Here is a 16,841-nt window from a genome sequence, read left to right as displayed (position 1 = left end):
CAGCTGTACTGCGGACTGAGCCGTCTGTGATCTTTGTTACCCTATGGTTTTATGAATTTCTTTCCATTGCTTTTATGAATTTTAACTCCCATGAATTTAGCCCCGAACTAGTCCCTCCCTCTATCTACTGCAAGTGCGCCCATGGACTTTATCCCGATGAATTTGATTTTAACCTTTTGGATTGCCTTCTTAACCCAACTCCCTCCGCCGAGGCAGTTCCAGTCTATGAATTTGATTTTAATCCAGCCACATTGATTTGGGTTTTAATCGCGAAGTTTATTTTTCTGGCCCCCATGAACCCTTCCGCCGCTTACCCCCCCTCATGAATTGTTTCCACGCACTTGCTTTTATTCTTGCTGCTTTTGACTTCATGAACTATTGCTTTTAATCACATATATGTATTTATGATTTTAACCATTTATGAATTAGCCTACCCTCGATGAATTATGTCATGCTTGCACATTTCACTTTACCCTGTATGAATTGCTTTTAATTGTCCCTGCTTTTAATCCTATGTATCTATTTATGATTTTAACTATCCATGAATTGATCCATGTATATTAATTGCTCCTGGTTTTTAGTGCTTTTAACCCATCATGAATTCCGTATGAATTACCTCCCATCATGAATTAATCAATGTACACAATTATGAATTATTGCTATTTATATGCATGAATTGATCATTGCTGCCTATTATGAATTATTACTATTTATTCTGACGATTGCACTTAGCACACCCCCTGGTGAACCCAGAGACCTGCAGCCCATTGGCTGAGACTCAAGGCGAACTACATAGAATGAGATCAGGAGACGCAATTTCAGGACATTTCCATAAACGATGTCATAGAGTCGATAAACACCATTTTACACAGACATAGCATTAGTAAGAATCCAAGACAGAGTTGAAGAAATGCTGAAACAGAAGATAAGCAATTTTAGGACTGACATAAGACCAGCAAGAAGCAAAGGTAACTCATGGGAGCACGCATTTAAGACAACAGGTAGTATGTAAGGAAATATAGTGGTGAAGTCTATGATCCTGGTCCTTAACTCATTAGTAAAGCAACTGAGAGCCCTTCTCTACAATACAAAAGCCTTCTTGAATAATTCAGTCTTGCATAGTTTGCAGAAAGCGAGGAGGGTGGGGCCTCTCCTGACCTCCTAAGGCAGGCCGTTCTACAGGGCAGGGGCCACCACAGAGAAAGACCGTGTATGGGCTGCTGTTCATTACGCCCATTTACAGGGTGGATCCTGTAGGAGACCCTCTTCAGATAAGTGAAGCTCATGTGGAGGAATATAGGGAGGGAGGCGGTCCCATAGAGATGCCAGGCCTGTGAAGAGCTTTGAATGTGATAACCAATACCTTCAACTGAGCATGGTAGCTGATAGGAAGCCAACGGAGTGACTGCAGAATGGGGCTGATGTTCATGCTCCTGATAGCAGTCGTGCCACAGCATTTTGCACCAATTGGAGTCTCCTAGTTAATTTGGATGGGAGACCTATGTATAGTGCATTACAATAGTCAAGTCTTGATGTTACCATAGCAGGGATCCAGGTGGCCAGGTCAGCCATGTTGAGGGAAGAAGCCACCTAGCAGGCTATAGTGAGGTATAAAAGTCATTTTTTGCAGCTGCCTTAAACTTGTTGTTCTAGTAGTAGCACTGGTAAGAAGTAAGGACTCCACTTAGTCTGAAGCTTTTTCTACACTCCAGGCATTAATATGGCATCTCTCATGTGTGTATTCTTTGATGGGAATGAAGATGAACACTCTGATTGAAGCTTTTCCCGCAGCCTTGGCATTTATAAGGTTTTTCACCTGTGTGCATTCTTCGATGGGAATTAAGGTGTCCACTTGTTTGGAAACTTTTCCCACACTCCAAGCACTTAAAAGGTTTTTCACCTGTGTGCATTCTTCGATGATAACGAAGGCCTCCACGGTGAGTGAAGCTTTTTCCACAGTTCTGGCATTTATAAGGGTTTCCCCCCTGTGTGAATTCTTCGATGGGAAATAAGGTCTCCACTGTCTCTGAAGCTTTTTCCACAGTCCTGGCATTTATAAGGTTTTTCCCCTGTGTGAATTCTTAGATGGGAATTAAGTTGTCCGCTTGTTCGGAAACTTTTCCCACACTCCAGGCACTTATAAGGTTTTTCACCTGTGTGCGTTCTTCGATGGGGATTAAGCTCACCACTTTGTCTGAACCTTTTTCCACAGTCCGGGCATTTATAAGGTTTTTCCCCTGTGTGATATCTTTGATGCGAACTGAGAGTTTCCCTGCGACTGAATCTTTTCCCGCAGTCCTGGCATTTATAAGGTTTTTCCCCTGTGTGTATTCTTCTATGACAATTTAGGCGTCCGGTCTGATTGAAGCTTTTCCCGCAGTCCTGGCATTTATAAGGTTTTTCCCCTATGTGCATTCTTCGATGGGAATTAAGATGTCCACTTGTTCTGAAACTTTTCCCACACTCCAGGCATTTATAAGGTTTTGCTCCTGTGTGAATTCTTTGATGGAAATTAAGGCTTTCACTCTGACTGAAACTTTTCCCACAGTCCTGGCATTTATAAGGTTTTTCCCCTGTGTGTATTCTTCTATGAGAATTAAGGCATCTGCACTGACGGAAGCTTTTCCCGCAGTCCTGGCATTTATAAGGTTTTTCCCCTGTGTGTATTCTTTGATGGGAATTAAGGCTTCCACTGTGACTGAAGCTTTTCCCACACTCCAGGCATTTATAAGGTTTTTCCCCTGTGTGAATTCTTTGATGGGAATTAAGGCTTCCACTCTGACTGAAGCTTTTCCCACACTCCTGGCATTTATAAGGTTTTTCCCCTGTGTGAATTCTTTGATGGGAATTAAGGCTTCCACTGCGACTGAAGATTTTTCCACACTCTAAGCATTTATAAGGTTTTTCCCCTGTGTGTGTTCTTCTATGAGAATTAAGGCATCCACTCCATTTGAAGCTTTTCCCACAATCCTGGCATTTATAAGGTTTTCCCCCTGTGTGAATTCTTTGATGGGAATTAAGGTTTCCACTCTTTTTGAAGGTTTTCTCACACTCCAGGCATTTATATTTTTTCTTTGTGTTATGGCTTTTCCAATCCATGCTGATGTTTGATTTTTCAGACAAAGAATTCCCACTTGCACTGCCCTCATTTCTATTGCCTTCTATGTACTTTTTTTCAAGTAGTGGGATTTCATGAGCGTATTCACCTTGTAAAAGACCGGAATCACTCCTTCCTTTAGATGGATGCTTTCTCTCCTCCTTCCTCAGGGTATCAGAATGTTTAGCCCCTTTCAGATCTGAATAGGTGTCCCCTTTATCCATCACTGGATGCTGAGATGTTTCATTCGGTGACCTCCACAGGCCTCCTGCAGAAAGAAAGAGAAACCTGGTGTGAGGATAGGACACCTTTACAAGCCATCTTTAGAAGAGTTTCCTCCTTTGCTTTGTGTTGATTGTGTTTGCACGGAGGTTAAGATCACACAGTCTGTACCCGGTTCTCCCCCTCTCTTTCTTTATTCCTTCTAAGTTCCAAGCTGGCAAAGCTGGCAGAGGAGCCATTCCTATGGTAATAAGTGTAGCCCAAGACAAGAAAGGAGAATGCACAAGAGAGATTCCCCCACACACACTTCTCAAAGTGACTCCGTCATTTTAAGTTTTTATTTTCCTACCTGGGTAAATTTAGAGAGGGAGTGGTTTGGGGTTGTTCTGGGGAGAACAAGGGCACCTTTGAAGACAGGGACAGCCGGTTCGGCTTTAATGGACCAAGCTGAGGGTCTGAAAATTTGGGTTTTTCAGCTCCATTGCCATGTGGACACCCCGTTGCTGCTGCAATTTATCTGCAGCTGCACCAACAAGGGGGAAGCTACAGAATCCGCTCCTCGTGTGTAAGCCACCAATACCAGGGTTTGGTGCCTGGATACACTTTCCAACGTCTTATTTTTGCATATGGTCCCATGACAAACTAGATCGTATCAGCCAATCCATGTGTGTGTAATGTGCCATCAAGTTGCTTCTGACTTAAGGTGACCCTGTACATGAAGACCTCCAAAATGCCCTATCACTATAAGCCTTGACGAGGTCCTGCGAACAAAAGGCCAGGGCTTCCTTTATCGATTCAAGCCATCCTCTTTTCCGGCTGCCTTGACTTTCCCAGCTTTGCTGTGTTTTCCAGCAAGTCTTGTCTTCCCATGCTGAGACCAAAGCCTCCGTTTAGTCATTTTAGCTCCTAGGCAGAATTCAAGACTGACTGGATCTAGAACCCACACCCTAGAACCCACACCCCGATCAGTAGCTTGTGGCAATTAAATGAAGAACAGCACTTCACTGGGACGGTTACTGGCAGATAGACAAGGGAGGGAGAGAGAACTCTGGCCTGGTCATGTAAGCAATGGAGATCCCAGTGGCGTTTCTGTCCCGGCTTCTTTTCACAAGGGGATTTAATAGACCAAAACACTGACTTTAAGAAGGGGGGGCAGCCATTCTTTAGAGGGGTCTTCCATGGTTAGATATGCCTTGAGAAGGCAGTCAGAAGCAACCATCTATGAGAACAGGGATACACCAGCGCATGATTGGAGGAGAGATGTCAGGCAGAAGAAGAAGGGAACAGGATTTACTTTAAGCTGAACAACAAACCTGGAACCAGCAAACCAGATTTGCATCTCTCTTTAAACCCCTCACAGGGATCAGTGAAGCATGAGGAGAAAATGTGCTTTTCACATCCTTGATTGTCCTGGGCACAAACATTGTCCTCTGCGGAGTTCCATTGTTTGGTTTTTATTGGGGTGTGTGTGTCCCCTGTATGCTGTGCATTGAAGATAAATATTTCTCATGCAGTTTTTGTACCCATCAGAAGCTTCCATTTCACATTGGAAGAAAGCAAGAATGGAGAAGAAAATTAAGAGTCAAGTTTACATTGAAAAGGAGAAGCCGGCCTGAGAAGGGACAGTTCACTCTCCAGTCACATTGAGTTGCCCCCCCCCAGCCCCAAGAGTGGCCTCTGTCTGTCTGTCTGTCTGTCTGTCTGTCTGTCTGTCTGTCTGTCTGTCTGGTGCTGCTATTAAAACTATTGCCTGAAGGTGAAATTAAAAGAGGACAAATCTTACTCAATATTCTGTCTCTGATATTCAATTATTGCTTCTATATATTTTGCCACAGAAAGGGAATCATTTGTATCCAATGATCACCACATCACCTGGGCTCTCTTATTAGGTCGTTCCTGGGCTCTCTTATTAGGTCGTTCCATATTTTTATGTAGGGGGTAATTAAGCAAGCTGTCAATTCATTAAAGATGGGACAGTCTATGCAATGTTACCACACTGGACAATCCCAAAATTGTTTGTATATGTATAATATTGGTTGATCTGTTATTTGTTGATTGTTAATTGTTATATGTAACTTGCCAATAAAAGTTGGGGCGGGGGGAGTTGGTCAGTCTTAAAAAAAAAAAAATGGGACGGTCTATATCCATGTGTTCGATGGTTTCAATTTTATCGTCAATCTTGCGTGACCTCCGAGGGGAAAAGCACTCCTGCCCCCCACCAGAGCCCCCTGTTCACCCAGAGCGTGTGCGACATCCAAGGGAGACCTGGTCCAGCCTGGCTGCCCTTGCAACACCATCAGCCACCACTCTGTCCCACCCCCTTTCTCTCTGCCAGGGTCTCTGTGGAGCAGCCCTTCCCCTGCTAAATCACTTCTGCACATTGTGTGGGGAACTAAATCAGCCTCCGGAGGGGCTGCTTCAGACCACAGGCCATTGGCTGTCAATTGGAAGAGTTTCATCCTGACTAGGGTGGAAAACAGGCTGGGAAAATTTCTGCCGCAAGGGGCTGAATGTTGCAAAGCGACACCATCCTGCAGTTTCCTCTGGAGTCACCTAAAACACAGCTCTGTGCTTGGGAGAGGAGGCAGGATGTGTCCACGTGAGTTCTGGCTGGACTTGCTGTGGGCCATCATGTCTCTGAGGAAAAGCCCCTGCTTTGCTTGGCACACCTGGCATCCCAGGATCAAGGCCTGCCAGGGAGCCGCTGCCTCTGCGAGTGGACAGCACCTGGCACAAGTGATCCGACCGGGGAGGGGGAAGAGGCCTGCTTTCAGGCGTCCGGAGTCTACAAGCACCATTTCACCATCCCCAACCCAGCCAAGCTCTTGCGTGAAGAAGCTCAAAGAGAAAAAGGCCACAGAAATCCCTCGGAAGGAAGCAAAAGGAACAGACAATCCCGCAACAAATTAAAATGGATACCTGCCAATCCCCCCTCTTCATCAGAGATCCGGAGAAACGGCTCTTCTTCTCCTTCCAGCCTGGAAATGAGGTCAGGCTTGGCAACCTCAGGCCCTTTTGTGAGGAGAAAAGAAGAAAGACAAAATTGTGACTCTTCTGTGTGTTCATAAACTGGGCAATTCCATGCCGGGATGCCTGCCCCTCCAGAAATACACAACAGACAAGGAGTAGGGGAAGGGTGGTATGGAGCCATATCTGGCATTGGCACTTCTGTGCCAGCTGAGAACTCACTCAGCCAGGCTAAGGCAAGGCCCAGCGGGGGGGGGGGGGGAAGCCCCACTTATGTTGCCAAGTAGGCCCCCTCCCCTGCTTTGAAGCCTGCTATGAACTGTGCTAAAGTTTCCTGCATTGCTGTTTTACTGCTACACCAAAGACCGCTTTGCACGTGTGTGTTCTGGTACACGTGTCAGTTTCCTGCCTGCGTGTCAATTACCTTGCTTCTGCTATGGACTGTGTAGTTTACTGACTCCATGTTTGGTTAACTGCACAAAGGACTCTCTTCCTGGGCAAGCCCTGCCCTGGCCTGTATCTGGAATTTCCAGTGTGTGTTTGGACTGTGTTCCCCGTGCCTGCTTTGCCATCTGCCACGGACCGTGCCTATTCCCTGCTTTGGACTGTGTTTTAAAGTGTTGTTCCCGTTGCCTCCATGGAAGCCTGCCTCATATGGGCCCAAGCCGCTGCTAGCAGCCGGGCGCCAGCCGGGGAAACCTCCAGCGAGCCTGGCTAGGCGCTCCCTGGTCAGTTCCTGCCTGGAGCCTCCCGCGAGCCGGTCGCCGAGCTTGCCCTCGCCACCGGGCAGCCTGCTATCCAGCCCCAGCTATGCCCAGCCGGCATCCATGTTCTCAGGCACCCAGAAGACCCAGAGGAAGAGACTGCTTTGAGAAGCCATTTCGGCGAAGCGGGCACACCACGTCCGCAGCGAGAGCCCCTCGCCCCGCTCTGCATATCTTAGGAGCCGCCCCGGAGAAGGAACTAAGTGCCGACCATCCCAAGCACTTAAAGAATGCATCTCAAAGAAACCTCCGCATTCCAAAGCTGATGACATCAGGACAAGCCCTGTCCACTGGAACATCCTTTCAGCCCACTTGGATTTCCCCCTCCCTCTTTTGTCCCCTCTTCCTGAGGTGTCACTTATCACAATCTGATTACCAAAGTGGCCCATCCAAGCCATTCAGTAGCCCATTAGACCCTTTGTTTTAATCTGTGAGAACCACCAAGTACAGCACCAGCCCCAGGGTACGTTTTGGGGTATTTAAGCTGGTCTCCCAGACCACTCGGTGCTCAGGCCATTCCTATCCAGACTTCCTTGCTGTCCGTCTGTGGTCCCAGTGCTGGCATTGGGCCACCTCGCTGTTGTGTCTCTGCTTCGCTTCAGGATAAGTGAGTATTCCCCCTATCATCGTTGGGAACCAGCTAATGCGAACGTCTCTGTATTTCCTACTCTGTATTTCTTAGACCTTGTATGTTCTTTGTATGATTGTGCAAGCTAGGCTTACGCTACACTCAATACACGTGTTTGGACCCTACTCCTTGTCTGCCTCTTTTTCACTAGAGTGTCTGGGATCGGGACCTCCGTAAACATAGGTTATGATCCTCGCTTAATATTAATAGTTACAGACTGCTACAGCTAATTCCCCATTATAATAAAAGAGCAGTTCTGGTAACAGTTTACTGGTGGAGAATATGCGGGCATAACCCAGTTCGTGTGAATACACGTGAGTCGACACGCGTGTTTTCAGCGAACTGACTTAGAGGAAAATTTTCCAGACCTCAGTGTAAAGAGCGCAATTTAGCTCAGGGAATTAAAAGTGTGAGTGTGTGTGGCTCTAGTGAGCATTTCTATCTTGTGGGTTGGCTTTTCCCCATTTCCTCCTTCAGCCAGCTTTGGACTACTTGCCTTTTGTGGTGCACCGCGAGGCCCTCCAGCCGTTATAACCGGTGTACTGTGGGTGAGGACCTCTGAACTGGTGAAGTTCCTGGCCACCTTCCGGGCCGCCTAAACGCGTCTATGTGGGTGGGATCCCAGAAGTAGGCTCTATAGATATATATATCCTGAAGCAGCACATATAAAACTCTTTTCCGCCCTCCCCCGTCTCTCCTAAGTCCGTCCAAACCCCCGTTCCTGCCAGCACTTAGGCTTCAATCCCCGCTCCGGAGGAAACGTGAAGGGATCGTTAGTCCGTTTGGTTGTTCAGTTAGTTAGCTTTGGGAATCTGAAGCCAGGTTCCTGAAGCCCCGCGGCAGCCGGCCGCACCGTGCTTAAGAGTTTTAAGTTAGACTCTTGGGCGCACCCCGCTTGAGAGTTGTTAGAACTCTTGAGCGCTTTTCCGCTTGGGAGTACCGTGGTTTTACTCCTGAGCAATTTTGCTTGGGGACGTGCAGAGGCAGTCCTTGAGCGCATTTAGTCTTTTGATCTTGGCTTGGAGACAGTTTAACCGTTTGTCTCTGAGCACGAGGCCTGGGGACACTTTGAGTTTAGTTCTTGGGCAGAGAGCTTGAGAGCATTATTGGCTTCTGAGCAGAGGCTTGGAAGCACTTCAGTTCCTGAGTATAGGCTTGGGAGCATTTCGGGTTGCCTGAGCAGAGGCTTGGGAGACCCCTTAGTTGCAGTTCCTGAGCAGAGGCTTGGGGACACTTTTTGGTTTTCCGAGTATAGGCTTGGGAGACCCCTGAGCTTTGGCTTCTGAGCAGAGGCTTGGAAGCACTGAGCGTTTTTGGTTCTTGGGCTTAGAGAGCTTGAGAGCACCCTCTGAGCCAGTAAACTTTTCCTGGTCCCGTGGCTTGTAGGCAAGCTTGAAACGGGAATAGGAATTCTTCCTTCTCCCCCGGTGGAGAAGAACCGAGTGTAGGACCCTTAAAATACCCTGTAAACCCTAAAGGTAGAACCTTAAAACCCCCTGGTAAAAACCCTTGAGGACCTGAGGGAAGGATAAACCTCCCAAAAGGAACATAGAGAGGAAGAAGTTGTTAAAACCCTTGAGCAGCTTTAATCGCCCCACCCCTGGTGCCGCTGATCTACTCTTTAACCTCCCCCGAGATCAGCCTTAAACAAAAGGAAAAATGTACCGGGCAAACCCCACCGTGCCCCGCCTGGAGAAGTGGCTAGTGAAGAAGGGAGATTGCCCTTGGGAAGCCGGTTCCTTCAAGGGACCCGACCCACTCCAGATAGTTAGAAGCGCCTTCCAGGACTTCTGTGACAAGGAGAAACCTAGGTCTAGCAAAAAGGACAGATATGGAGCCTGGGCACTTTTCACCGCCCTGCAGGACAGTGTGTCCCTAATTAGCAAGTTGCAAACAGCACAGGAGGAGTTAGAGGAGAGGTCAAAACGAGAGCAGGACGCCTTGCGCCTAGAAATCCAGACTCTCAGGACCAAGCTAACCGAACAGGAGAAAGAACATGAGGAAAAGGCAGTTGAGTGGCGCGCTGAACGCGTCAATTTCATACTAGAGAAGCAAGGACTAACTACCGCCCTCCAGGACGCTCAGCACAAGGCTGAGGCGGCCACCGCTCGTGCCGATATGGCTGAGCACGCATTAACGGAGGGACAAGAAGAGATTACTAAGCTCACCCATGCCGCCCGGTTCATGGCGGACCACAACCAGTCTAAAACCGCAGCCGCGGACCATTCAGCTTGTAAGAGGGAGCTAGAGGCCCTAAAGCGACACTTGGGGATGCAACAGGCCGTAATTTCCGCCGTGCACCCCTCAGCCCTCTTGGCCCTCCCAGAAGATAGTAAGGATAGCTGGGCATCTCAGTCGCCCCAGCCCGAGGAAGCCCCACAGCCCCTCCACCCAATAGCCACTAAAGAAATAGTATCCATGGACGAGGATGGCAGGAAGACAGACCGGGTCGTTAAAGAAACCCGCAATTGGAGGCCTGATGAGCTCCAAGCCATAGCAGATCGCATGGGACCCCTAAACCGAGACACAGCCATCCAGTGGTTCACCCATGTGACCACCTCTCAGCCTTCCGCTAGTGGTTCCGATGTAGCCCAACTGGCTCGCCAATGCGCCGCCCCTGAGATAGTTTCGGCCCTCAATGCCTATATTTCTAACCGACGGCTAGCCACACGCAGCCAGTATGGAGCAATTAAAGAAATTTGTGCATTCCTGTGGCCCACCAAAAGCTTAAAAGCCCTGTACATTGCAGAGTCCCAAAAGCCCGGAGAGGATCCAGAGGCATATTTAGCTAGGAAACAGCTTCTTGCTGAGCTAGCAGACGAAGTGGACCTGGATGCCAGCGATGTACCCGACTTTGACGAGTTAGAATTCAGGAGAGCAGTCTTAGATGGACTCAATAGTACCACCCGCCTAGCACTAGCAGGAGTAGAGCCCGGGAGCATCTCATGGGGAGACCTGGAAGCCCGCATCAGGAGCATTGCTGGCCTGTTGCGAGAAACCGGCGCCATCCACCATGTGAAGTCCCCGGCCTCCCATAGGAAAGAGAGTGAGCCCATCAACACAGTCACGTATGCCAACCATGGTCCCCACTCCCAATATCGGCCCCAAGGGCATAGCTCGTACTCGGAGCCTAGAGGTGGCATCTTGCGTGGGAGAAGCGGTAGCTTCACTCGGGGCCGCAGCCAGAGGGACTCCCGTCCAGGAGTAACCTTTGCGCCCACCCCCAGTCGCTACCCTTCCTCCCCACAGGGACCCTCTGAGCCCTGGAGACCTGCGCTGCCCTCGGCGCCCCCGCCCCCTCAGGCACCTCACCCCTACAATCACCAGGTCTACCCTCCCCCAAGTCAGGCTGACTCCTGGATACCGCAGCCAAAGGACCATGAGGAGCCCTCTGACCTAGGCGGCCCGCCGCCAGCCAGGGACTCACTCCGCTGGGAACTCTGGAAGCGGCTCAAGGATCATGGGGCAGACATGGAGCTCTTCCACCAGCAGCCCACTTCAGTTCTTCTCTCTGCCCTTCTAGACACCCTTGGGAAAGGCCCTCCCCAACATGCACAGCCAGTGGCTACAGTAAGAGGAGAGCCGCCACCAGCTGGGAACCCCTTTTTCCAATAGGGATGCCCGGGGGTCACACATGCTTCTCCCCACTTAACTGCCCGTGGGAGGAAACCAAAGGTTGAGGCTAGCCTTCGACCTCCGGGAACTAAAAATAGCTGGAAACTTAAAAGAGAGAAGGAAAGATTCCAAAGGGTGATTCGCACCCAGAACCCAGCACCAACTCTGCCAGACACCTCTGAAAGAAACCTGGCAGAGCTGCAAAATAAAATTCAGGAGCTCATAAGTGTAAATAGGGAACAGAATTTAAAAATAAATGATCTTAATAAAGAGAATGAGGAATTAAAAGAAAAATTGAATGCTTGCACAATAGAGAAAGAGCAGCTCCACAATAAATTCCTTAACATGCAGACTTTGCTGGAGGACCAGAATAATGAAACTGCCACTTTAAAAACCCTGATGCAAAATCTCCTGGAATCCCAGAGACTCACTGAGGCCAGATTAAAGACTTTAGAGGAACAATCAGTGATTGAATCAGCACCCCGCCCCGCCAAAGGCAGTGAAATGAATAGTCAGTCACCTTTGCCTTCAATTTCTGCCTCAGCCCCCACACCTAAGAAGCCAGAATTCACTTTAGCCTCTGAGCATGTACAGAGTTTAAAAGTCATTCCCCAAGAAATTGTCTTGGCTCCCATAGACTGCCCCCAGCCAAGCTATACACAGCCCACCGTGACTGTGCCCTCTTGCAATGATCCTGAAGAACAGGTAAACAAAAGTAAAAATGCAGTTCCTTTAAAAGAATTAAGATGCTTTGAGAATCCAGTGCTTGCAACTACACACCAAATAGTTTTCTCTCAGCCTTCCCTGACTAACACCCCTGAAGAAAACCTCATGTTGGGCCTGTGTGGTTTAGTAGTGCTTGAGCTAATTCAGAGATATTTGTGTATCTGTTTCCTCATTTTAAAATGCTCAAGCCTAAAACTTAATGAAAAGGTAGAGCCTCCAGCAGTAAGTGCAGTCAGGAATGTAATAAGGCAAGTGAGCAAACTCCAGAAAGAATCCCAGTTGCTAGCAGCATCTAAAACAGACTATTCCCACTCAGCGTTGCACCCCCACCCCTCATTGAAATGGAAAAACTGGCCAGACCAGGATTCTGACCTCCTCCCAATTCTTCCTTTTGTCCTCTCCCAGGCTGAAGTAAGCCCAAATAAATGTAATCACTGGTTCCCTGTCAGAATTTGGAAGGGATTGGAACCAGGAGTGGAAAAGCCACCTTAAGGAGACTTGAGTTCAAGTCCCCACAGCCCCCTTCCCTTTTCGTTGTGCAGTCTTAACTTTATGTGTGTGTGAACCTGAAGCCCAATTCCCTTTTGAAATTAGATATAAAAAGCCAACTTGGCTTCATATAATCATTTAGTGTTTTTGTTATTTCTTGTCAGTTCTATTCTTTAACTTTCTTAGGCGGGCCCCACAGTTGGGACCCTTGGGGGAAACACGGCAACCAAAGCCAAATAGGACCACCACCGAAAGTGATTCTTGATTGGATTTTTAGCCGCATGTTCGGAAAAAAATTGCACAGGCAAAAGAGATTTGCTGTGTGTGAAAGTGGTTGGAGAGGCGTTAGCCCAGAGGTGCATACATTCCCTCGAACATAGTGGAATCACCAAATAAGGTGATCTCCGTATTTGAAAACATTTCACCCGCCGTGCTGGTGAAGATCCCGCATCTACGTAGATTCGGGGTCTCACCTGCCAGACCCACGCTTTCGCATGATGGTCGGCTTTGGCTTTGAGGGCCGTGCCTCCCCTGGAAAAGAACCCCCAGATAGCCCAACATCCCTCTTTTACTAATGTTCATATTCGTCATGGTGAGTTGCTATACGGCGCCACCAGCCAGTACGCTTTAGTGCAAAGGTAAAAGACCCGCCAGTATTTTGTAAATATGTGACCCCTGGAATATGTTATTGAGGTGCGTTCGCTACGCACAAGGGGCAGCGTGCCTCATTTACATAGCCAGGATCCCCCACGCCAAGATGACCCCCGAACAACCCAGACCCAGTGGCGCCGACAGATCTCGGCCGCCTCCGCCGCTTTTCGATAAACGCCGCCGAGCGCCTTCGGCTCCACTTCGGCCCTTTCCGCCAGCAGCCGCCCGCCCCACGTAATCTTTTCCCTTGCCCGTACCGTACAAGGGAAAAGAAGGGGGGGAGACATATTGAAGTTTTAATGAAGCCCTGCCAGGCCTTCCAAGGGAGGGCAACCCAAAAGTACCCCACACCCGTATGCCTCTTGCTCCGTGTATTTTTCTTTTGGCTCAGTGCATTTTTCTTTTGCTCAGTGTATTTTTCCTTTTTGCCCGGTGTACCTTTTTTTTTTGAAACCAGAAAATGGGGCCTCCTGAGGGAGTCCCTCCAAAAATTGCTAGTCCTGCAAAGATATGACGAAGGCCTATTTTTGTTTTTTTTTTTTTAATAAATTTTTTATTTTTCATAACTACAAAACACTACACAAAACTATCACAAGGAAGGGGGAGAGGGAAGGGACAAAGGGGGGGGTGGAAAAAGAAAAGGAGGGGAATGAACTACAAACACTAAACACTACACTTCAATGTTTCCCTTCATACTGTCAGTACAAAAATAGCTCCATAAAATAATGATGGAGTGGTTAATCATACAGAGAATAAACATTTCAAATTCTGGTTAAACTTTCCTCCCCCTTCTAGGTCCCGGACGCAATTCTCTCTGTGCAACTGCTGTTGCAATGCTCTCCTCCTCCCCCCCCCCTCCGGCTCCTCCTTTTCTTCGTTCTTGGTGCAGCAGAGTTCTGGGTTTTTATTCTCAAAATCCTTTAGTTGATCTTCTGATAATATCTTATAGGCCTGATCTTTATATCTGAACCATATTCCTTCCGGGAATAACCATTTGTACTTTATTCCATGGTCCCTCAGAAGTGCTACAAACTTTTTATATTTAAAACGCCGTTTCCGGACTAGAAATGGAACGTCCTTCAAAATCTTGACTTTCAAACCCATAAAGTCCAAATCCGCATTGTATGAGTTATATAGGATGGTGTCCCGAATCTTTTTAGATGAAAAGTCAATAATGATCTCACGAGGCAACTGTCGCTTTGTTGCATATTTTGAAGAAGCCCGACGGACCTCCAAAATGGCGCTTTTAACCTCTTCTTTAGTCGTCCTCGCGGGTGTCGCCAGTAATTCCGAGACCAAATCCCACAGATCCTCATTTTCCTCCTCTTTCACGTTTTGGAGACGCAAAATTGTCTGCGTTCGTTCCACCTGTAGCCCGATCAGCTGGTTCTCCACCAACTTCAGGTCCTTTTTTGTAGCCTTCACAAGTGACGCACTTTCCAGAGCAGACTTTTCTGCCCCCCCCCGCTGCTGCCTTAATGGTTTTCACCTCGCTTTCAATTAAGCCCACCCTTTGATCAGTTTCGTTCAGCTTGTCAACAAAGGGTTTTATAGCTTCCACCACCGCCCTGCGTACCAACTCTTCGAGCGACTCCCCCTTCTGCAAGGTAGCCGAGATTGACTTACCGAGAGCGGGACTTTGCCTCTTTGCTGCCATTTGGGGGGGGGGGGGACGCCAACAAAATTCTGGAACTCAACGAAGGGGAAGAGCGAGTCTTCTTCAGATCAACCTCTCCTTCACAAACGCTTGTAGAACAGAAGGGATTCGCTTGTTTACAGGCTTCCGCCTGTTTCTTTTACTTGCCGTTTCTCGTTGCCCGGCGGCACTCGGGGCGCCGCGCACATCTGCCGGCCTCCATAGGGACAAACGGGCAATTCCCCCCCCCCGCATTGATTTCGGGGAGTTCTTCCCGCCGCGTCCCGGACCCTGGCTCCCTCCCTGGGAGTCCTGGGGGCTAATCCTTGCGGGTCAGCCGCCCGGTCAGGGTGCCCGGTCGTTTCCTCCCAGACCAGCCGAGAGGAGCGTCCGGCATGGCTGAGAAAACGAAGGCCTATTTTTGTAAATTAAAGCGAGGGCCCCCGTCTGCAGCAACCCTTATAGTTGCTGGAAACCACTCTTTAGTTTTCTTTTCTTTTTAAAACGGCAAGGACAGGCCGAGCCGGACCGACAGCTCTCAGCCCGCAAAATAAAAGCAGCCCGCCGCCAAGCAAGGGGCACCTGAAGGCCACATAGTCCAGGCACCCAGGGACCCCTGGGGCGAGTTTGCATAATCCCGCCTAACGCACAGCCGACCCTCGCTCGACGTAAAGACGTTTCCCCCCCTGAAATATACATGCTATAGGAAGAAACCGTCGCACAGGAGTTCCCCAGAGCAACAAGCTGGAAGGCTCGCTTAGTGCTCTGGGACTTCTCGTTCGAACCCCGCCTAATAAACAGTGCTGGCAGAAAAACCCCCTCTCTTTTTCCCTACTTCACTTTATTTTATTTTGCTGCAATAAACTCAGGGAACCTGTACTTATATCCGCAGGTCTCCCCAGGATATTCTCACCACAAAAGGAAAAAAGAAGGCCAGGAGATGAGGCACCTGGCTACTCTGTGTCTGCTCGTGCTGGCAGGCACCCTAACAGAGGGACGCCCGTCCAAATTAATGCCCTACCCCCACTGGAGATGTATTAATACCCTGGCAGGAAATGAAATGATGGTCTGCAAAGTTGTGCAGCAGAGCAATATGACCACCCCCACGGACCGCACTAACGTCCGCAGTTGCGAAGAGCAGTGGATCTGACCCCCAGAGCTTGTTATTTTATGTGTGGGAGTAAAAACCATGTCCCAAGAATTAGTATGTTACTCGCCTACTGACACAGTGTCACCACTTGCTCCGATTCCTTGTATGTTTCTTCCCCGTATCAGGCCAGCCCCCACCGCAGTCCCGGTGGTAGACAGATATACCACCCCTGCCAACTTCGAAACCTCGCCATTTGTCACTGAGGCTTTCGGACCATACTGTGAAGTTATTTTAGTGTCGGCCGCAGTATGGAAGGCAAGAGACCCCTTTAGAATGACCATCCTACTAGGCACCACTACCATTGAACCTGCATCAGTCACTATCACGCCCCCTTCAGGCACAGTTCTCTCCTTTGCTATAGAACGCTGGGAGAACCTGACCTGGATTGTAAAGGAGGAAGACCTAGCCAAACATGGCCCACCCGATTGGATACTGGTTCAGCAGACACCCGAATGCCAAACCAAGCCCCTAGTAGAGAAATTTCACCGGCTTGGGCTGCTCTTTGTAAATTTGACTCACGAACCAGGCAATTATTCCCTGCTGATCCGGACCCAGGAGACCCACACCATCCAAATTGACCCTTTGATTGTTAGCAATAAGCAATTAAGCCAAGGCGGCACGCATATAGTGGGCTCCCATGTTTTGAAAACTGACATTCGAGAGAGAGTTCTAGTCCGCCCGCAAATGTCTTTAAAAGAGATCCGCATAGACTTAGCTGAACTAAATGCAACCCAGAGGCTGCCGCAGTGCGCTCCCTATCTGGAGGCCGGTAGCAAGGGTTGGAATGCATGGCTACAACTGTGGATCGATCCCTCTCCCTCTCTCTCGCGTGCCAGACGAAGCATTGCCGACTGGACTGCTCCTGCAGCCGGAGGCTTAGCAATCATGGATTCGGT

General features: G+C 48.8%; 1 pseudogene; it reads right to left on the bottom strand.

Annotated features, from left to right (window-relative positions):
• LOC129327988 (zinc finger protein 721-like) overlaps positions 1–16,841 on the bottom strand; it is a 45,822-nt pseudogene that overhangs the window by 24,134 nt on the left and 4,847 nt on the right.

This window comes from Eublepharis macularius, chromosome 4 (genome assembly GCF_028583425.1).
Source record: "Eublepharis macularius isolate TG4126 chromosome 4, MPM_Emac_v1.0, whole genome shotgun sequence".
NCBI lineage: Eukaryota > Metazoa > Chordata > Lepidosauria > Squamata > Eublepharidae > Eublepharis > Eublepharis macularius.
The sequence above is the reverse complement of the archived record's forward strand: the minus strand, read 5'-3'. Positions and strand labels throughout refer to the sequence as shown.